The following is a 7500-nucleotide window of genomic DNA, read 5'->3' as shown; positions in this document are numbered from 1 at the left end:
GTTGCAACTCCACTTCACTTTTAAGGCAGGATCCCGCTTTGAGAAATCCTCTGCCTCTATAGGTCAAGCAAAGATGATTTGGCAAAAATCTATTGTTCTGAAGACTCAGCCACCATAGCATGGGGTTCCAATCAACCGTCGGTGATTAATTCAAAAAAAGGCAAACCGGCGCATACAGAAAGAAAGTCTTTCTTTTTTAGACGGGGATTTCAGAATCAGTTAAGGGAGGGCGACTCGAAGCAAGTGGCACCACTATCTGTCCAGCCAGGGTCAAACCGCTGCATAAATCTACACTCCCCGGAATCTGAGGAGAGAGCCGCGCGCTACAAAATGTGCGAAGTTCTTGATGGTGGTATCTGTCTGCTTGACCGGAAGTACCGCTATTTTGGGAAGAAAGAACGAAATATGCCCATCATTCTGATCGCGCAGGAGTTGCTTTTAGGTTTGAAGAAGAGGGGTCCCTTACAAGACAAGACCGGTTCATGTGAATCCTATTTCAAATCCAGAAGGAAAACGGAACTGCTGGTCGTCTTGCAGCGACTTTATGGGGGTGCATGAAGCGTCGCCTGGCTCAAGTTTTTGGTGATGGGAGCATTCCGGAGCTCAGCCACAACCCTCAAATGGTTTTTGTGAATTCGAATTGTGAGTCTTTGCGTTTATGCTCTTGGGAAAGTGAGGATCCCCTTTCCTCCTCTAATCTCGAACAATTCCTATCTCTATTAGTCGATGCAGCGGATTCCCCGATCAATTCGATTCCTAGCTATTAGCAAATGGGGCAGGTACTACGAGTCGGATACTAAGAGGGAAGCTACTACTAACAATGACTACCTAAAATGAAATGCTTACTGAGGCAGAGCCGGTGTTGATTCATCAAGCACCGATGTGTAATATGCAATTCTTACATATGAGATTTTCAAAGAAAAGAGTGGAGCAAGAAATCCGCGTGTCTTGTTGATGCTTTGAGGAAAGAGCTTTCTTTCGGTCCTATACCTTTGGTCAATAAGAATGACGTCCTTGGTATCAACAGAATTGGCAAACTTGATGCCGCGCATTGACTTCTATTTATCTCGACGCTTTGCTTGCCAACCCAGGAGCAGGAGCTATCTATGTAAACACGGGCTCATGGTTCCAAAAACACTTCCACAAGCTGTTGACAGCGACGGTAACGAAGGAATAGCCTCACCAGGCACCTTCTAAATAAGTTCATTCACTCACTTCAGCCGCATCTGCATAAGAGCTACCTCGATCCTAACAAGTTGCTCTGTGTGGGAATCTTTGAAAATGAGCTACCAAGGCACTCCTTCATCTATACCGCGTAGTGAAAATGACAGAAAGTAGATCACTAGTAGCTCAGAGAAGCCGGCTTCCCTATCAGGTATCTCGAGCCTAAATTCTCTATCTTATTCTTCAGGATCTCCTTCTCTGTGAAGATACAAGGCCCGCAAGGCTGGCTAGAAGTCTCGTCTCAATTGTTCTAGAAGCTGTTCCATGTAGAAGCAAAATCAGAAGTCCATTTCCTAGTTCCGATATGAGTTGAATCACCAATAGTAAAGAAGCAACTAGGTACGTAGAGAAGCAAGCTTAACTTTTCTATTTCCATCTTGTTTTTCTAGTCCACTGAACACTTTCCCACACTCGGCTAAAACGAAAACCATCTTGCTCATTCAGCTCTGTAATTGAGGATAAGACAGCAGAGTTATTTCTGGCTTGGGAGACAGTAGATCACATTTCCTGACCCTTACTCATGACACACTATATTATAGTATTATAGCTTCGGCTTTGTTCCCATCCACTTCATTTTTACTTTGAGGAGGCGACATCCGCCCTTTCCGTCTTATCCCCCGGGCGCGTAATAGCTCAAAAGGCTTTAGGCGCGGAAGAGGAGTCTTTTGGTCAAACGCCCTTAATGAGAAAAGAAGAAAACTGCTATTGGTTGCGACTCGAATCAGTAGGCATGCGTTTCGCACTGATAGCTATAGAATCACTTGATGAACTACTCTGGCAAGGGTTTGAGGACTTCGATCTAGAGAAAGACATTCTTCGACTTGCGTGTGTTATTAATATAGCTTCTCTCCTCAAGCCAGGAAAAAAGTCAAAGCGGTCAAAGAGTTCAAAACGACCAACGACCGATCTATTTTCAACCACGGGCTCATGGACTTTCTCTTTCACTTCCGCCTCCGTTTTGTTAAACAAGGAAGATTCTTGGGATGGTCGTCAAAGAGGTTCTTTTTATTGGTTCTTAGGCTTTCTTTCGTTCTTTCCTCCTTTCATATTGACTTATATAGAAAGAATTCGAATCCATGACTGAAACGCAAGTGAACAGAGCCTTTTGAGCTTAGGTTCTTTGAGGTGATGTGAAGGATAGCATGAATCTGTATTTTCTCGATATTGTGTCAGTTTTCCGTGTACCTGCCTTGGTAACAGAATGACTATAGGTAAAACCAGTACTTCATTCTCATTAATAGGGCTGCTCGCGGCCTAGAGATCAAGTGACCTTGGCAACCTGTACACCAGTTCATGTAGAACCCCGTTCTTCTCTGCTGAAGAGGAAAGCAGAGAAGAACGGGTGGATGAAAATGATGATGAAATTGTTGAAGATCATGGTGCTAGCTATGATGCTGGGATGGGAGGTGATTCATGAAATCGTGCTTCAAACCTCTGAGATAGGAATCCGAGAGATGGAGTCCTTCCCCGTCGGTCTAGCCAAATCTCTTCTCTTCTATGGCTATGATCGTGACCTTGTTGGTCTGTTCACGCCATCTTACGGGGGATTTCCTATCTTTGGCTCAATCGGCTGTTTTCCCTTCTTAGTAGAGGCCTACGAATCGCAATCAAGAGGTGAGGGTGGATCAAACTCTTCATGGCTCTCTTCCTGTAATCCTGATCTTCATCTGTTCACCCGGTCACGTAAGCCAAGCATAGGAGCAAGACTCAATGAGCCTCGACTAATAGAAAGAGGCATTCTTCGCACCATCCGCTTGATCCGCTATTTCATATTTAGCGACACCTGCCGCATGAACTACTAGCTCTTAGGGAAATGTAGGAGCATCTTCCCCGTTCAGGTGAGGCAGATACAAAGATGAAGGGTTGACGGATGGGTGAACAAACCCGCAAGAGTTACATGGTTACTAAGGGGTTAGGCAATCTCCGATTGAGATCATCGATTCTAAGGATAGGAGCCGAACGGCTTTCAAGCCGACATACCCAGCTAGCTACTTAGGTACCACAGTGAATTGATTGGTGAACCTTTTATTCTGAGCTTGCATATCTTTACGAAAATGCTTATGATTATAGTACATAACCGAAACTCTCTCATTCTCATTTCATTTGAGCTTTCTGCTAGGCGCCTTATTAACAACGAAGAAGCTAGAAATTCCGTATGGATACGGGAAGCAAATAGTGGTTCGCCAAGGCTTTCAGAAAGTTCCTTATCCCCGCCTGCCTGGAAAAGGCAAGGTCAATGGTTTCCAGACTGGCTATAAGAAAGACTCATTCATCAAAGGATCAAAGAAAAGCGGTAGCCACTATCGAGCCAGATTGCGGCTGATGACTTTCTTAGATTGTAGTATAGTGGTTTTAGAAGTGCGCTCTCCTTGATTAAGGGCGATGAGATCGAACAAAGGTATCACCCACCCGGCACTTCATTCAAATAGTAAAAAACTACAGATACTGCAGTGCAGGAGCAGCAATCGATTCGGCATCCGAACGCGACTACGCAAGGCTGTCTTTCACCTCTTTTTCTGAACGAGTTATAGACAAAAGGAATAGGTCTGAGCCACTTGATGGAACCGCTAACGGAGTTTCAAACTATGAGCAGAGGACAACTAATGAACTTACGGACTACCCGCGCTACCCGAACTCCTTCAAAGGTAGATCGACAGCAGACCGAGCTGACAGAGCTGCTGGGGCACCCCCGGATGCAAAAAGATGAATCACACAACGATGCTGAATACCGATATCGCGGGGCTACGCAGAAGAAGTCTATTATTTCTCATTTTAGGTAGCAAGACTCTATCAAAAATGCCCGGACTGGTACCAAGTCAAACCGCCGGGGCGGGACGCTCGCCAGAATATATATTATTTCACATTGGACAACAAGAGGAATCAACCAAAAAAATAGACCTTGTTTTGGGGAAACCTCCTCCCGGCGTGAGGAGACACTCAAGCTAAGAGGCATGGGACACAGCGGAAGAAAATGGTGTTCTCACAAGAAGTTACAGTTGGAGCCTCTTCTTTCATGTCCTAGTCATAATACCTGCCCAAGTCAAGGCAAGCTCTGAACTGGCATCACTGAAATGCTTGGTTGGAGTCAGAGTCGGACTCCCTTCATCTTCGTAACCCCTCACTATGTTTGAATTCCAGGGCTTTCTGCCCGCCTAAAGAAGGTTCAAGGTTCTTTGCATCTACTCTTGAAGGTTAGCATTTATGGTAAAGAGGCACTGGAGCAGGCAGAGAATGAGCCGCAGGCACACAAAGTCGAGAAGGGCACTGGGCAGATCGAGAAAGAGAGAAAGGAGGAAACCTCAGAACAAGGCTAATAAAGCTACAGGTTCATAAGCTCCCGGTTAATCCGCCTAGGTTCATCCAAAGGGTAAGAAGCTAGTTCCTCCCCCCAAAAGTTAAATTCTTCAGATACCTAGCTCCTGGTCGAACCTTCTGCCCGAGTTCAGTAGATGTTGCTGAAATGGGTGGTTTCCTTAGTCCAAAACAACGTTCTCGGCCGTTCACGTGTGATTCCCCATTTTTTCGTCCCTCCGCTGTTTATCAAACATCTCTACAGCAATTGATACAAAACCATTATTTCACTCCAGAGTTGACACCACTCAAACATCAATATGACTGAACACGGCTCATCTGTTTCCTTCAGTAAGAATGGATGTCGCTATAAGGGAAGCGGATTTTGATCAAACTAACTTCAATGATCATAGGCTCAAGGAAGTGAGAAGCTAGGCGAAAGAAGAGATCCAACTATGAATTCCCCCTCATCCAGCAAAACTAGTTGCTTCTGATCGTTTCACTCAAACACCTATGTAGCTTATCACAAGCCCTATCATCTACCAGCTGAGGAAGAAGTGATGCGATGACTGGTAGAAGGAATTGCTTAGTAGAGGTTGCCTTTGTTTTCCTCAGGGTGAAGCCCGACCCTTATCCTAATAAGGTTAACCAATCCATTCACTGGGGAAGAAGAGGTTTTGCTTTAGGGAGAGAAGCGGTGGAGTTAGAAACAAGGTTAGGAGCAACTTTCTCTCCCGCTGTTGATGGATTACCTCTCGTTCGATCTAAGTCTCCTCAGTGCAGTCGACTGTTAGTCGAGCTGCCCGATTGACAATTTGATACCTAGAGCGCCGCCTCACTGCACACTGTCTATATAGGGATTTCCGAATGAGTTTCAAATGACTGACTAGCGCTACCGTACTTTCTCGGAGCAACTGCCACCCCTGCTATTAGATGATCGGCGGATACGCCTCAAAGGAAAGCTTTCTTCTAACTGTCAGCCTTGGTCTTCTCTTCTTCGTTCAGTACAGAAAGAAGTTGAAGCGCGTGGAGTAGGGTGCTGATGAAGAAGCAGATCAGGGGCCTATGCTCTCAACAAAAGTCAAGCGAAGAGCTAAGAAGTCTACGAGCTACAGCAAACATGTTGAACCTTGTTTTTCTCCCTTTTCTTGCCAGAGAGTCGTTTTCTTGCTTGCTTGTTGTGAGCTAACAGTTGTCCGATAAGCATTCATTATCGCTCAGCGATTCAGCTAAATCGGTTCGACCTGATGTACTGTACACTTCTGTTGAGTAAGGGAAGCTTGGCTTTCCTCTACCTCATCCTCTTCTTCCTATAACAATGGTTGGGGAGCTCTCCTTTCATCCAAGTGGAAGTTTCGCATCATGAAAGTCTCATCCCTCGCCTAAAGCCTTATTGGCCTATTACAGAGCGTAATAGCTCGCTGGTTTAGCTCCACGGGCTCGAAAGCAAGTTCAAGAGCTCCTGCCTTCAGCCTCGTCCGTTACGCGATATATGCCATTCCTTGTCTAATCTCATTATAGCATCCGAAGCATCTACAGAAAGATAAGAAAGAAGAAGTGTTTGTTCCGTTCAGTTTCTTCGTCGTTGAAATGTTAAGAAAAGACCCCGCATTGCACTATAGTTGCATGCAGGCATTTGACGTGAAATGCTCTTTGTGGAATGTTTGGATTTTGTAATCGCTTGTAATCGCTTAGAGTAAGATGCATGTAATGATGTTCCGTTCTTTCATGATTTCATAATAGCTTAATAAAGAAGCATTCGTTTCTTGGTTTCAGAATTTCCTGAACCATTTTAGAACCTTCCTCTGGCACTGCTAGTGAATCAGACCCATTTCTTGTACGAGCTCTTTCTTTGTGTCGTAACGTGTGGAACTTCCTTTCGTCCTCATCCTCTTTATAGCGACATCATGATCACTTCGTTTCGCCTATGATCCGTGAAGTCTGTTGTTGGGAAGGAAAAGCATAGTAAAGGCGTGGGGTGGCACTATCATGCTCTCGTTTGGTGTCGTAACGATATTAGAGCTCCGACCGTTCAAAATGTAAGGGACGCGTTTAGGTAATATCCGGGGCGTCAATGTTATATTAAAACTAGACCGCAGAGTTTGGGGTCTTTCCTATCCTATACCATTAAGGAAGACAGGAAGGCCCTGGTATGGGGCGCGCTTACACTCGCTCAAGTTGTGGAGATCGCTGAAAGATTCAAGTCGAAGAGGAAGATGCCCCCCTTCTTGGTACGCCCCTCTATGAGCACCTCCCACGTACGAATCCCCCTATAGATTTCTCGCCTAGCATTGTTTTTCCCCATCTTCTTCTCTATGCCCCAGAGTTTCTCCTTGTACAGGCGAATTCCTTACGTACACTACAATTGACTTAGGGGGTTCGTACTCTCGCCTGGGAGCTCCCCCCTTCTCGTAGCTCACTTTCCCTGTCCACATATCCTTTCACAGTTCCTTAGGAGTGGAAGTCCAGTGTAAATTCGTATGATCCTACATCCAAACACTATCTCCGCTATCATCCCTGCCCGAGAGTGAACTATCAAACTATACTGACTATCCAGCTTCCCGACCTGCCTAGCTTACCTGTAAATCTAGCTCTGCCAGAACTTACGTTAGAGAATCGAGTGAATGCTGAATTCGTGCACCTGCCGGTGGAACGCTACTAGAAACTTCAGGACCAGTGGTCAAACCCCATCCCTCCCTCTATTATGTGAACAGATGGGGCAGGGGCAGAGAGCAAAAACAACTAGTCGGAGCACTGACCGAACGATAACTAAGAGAAGCGAAGAGTTTTGATCGCGCTACCACCACGCACCTAGTCTTTCTTTGAAGCCCTAGTTTGGTTAGCGGAAAAATTCAATCAAAAAGGGGAATCTCGATCGTTCGTTAAACACATCCTTTTCGACGACATGAATGGGTCTACTATGGATTCTTTCTTGGTACGCGGCCCCGCGCCGTAAGTCACTACGTAGACACTTTCTATATGGAT

At 45.5% G+C, this 7500-nt stretch overlaps 1 pseudogene; it reads left to right on the top strand.

Moving 5' to 3' along the window:
- Positions 1-4872: 4872 nt before the first annotated feature.
- Positions 4873-7500, top strand: part of LOC132292472 (uncharacterized mitochondrial protein AtMg00530-like) — an 8159-nt pseudogene continuing 5531 nt past the window's right edge.

This window comes from Cornus florida, unplaced genomic scaffold, assembly GCF_030987335.1.
Source record: "Cornus florida cultivar Cherokee Brave unplaced genomic scaffold, ASM3098733v1 CherokeeBrave_3.0.0_Hap2_scaffold_70, whole genome shotgun sequence".
NCBI lineage: Eukaryota > Viridiplantae > Streptophyta > Magnoliopsida > Cornales > Cornaceae > Cornus > Cornus florida.
The sequence above is the reverse complement of the archived record's forward strand: the minus strand, read 5'-3'. Positions and strand labels throughout refer to the sequence as shown.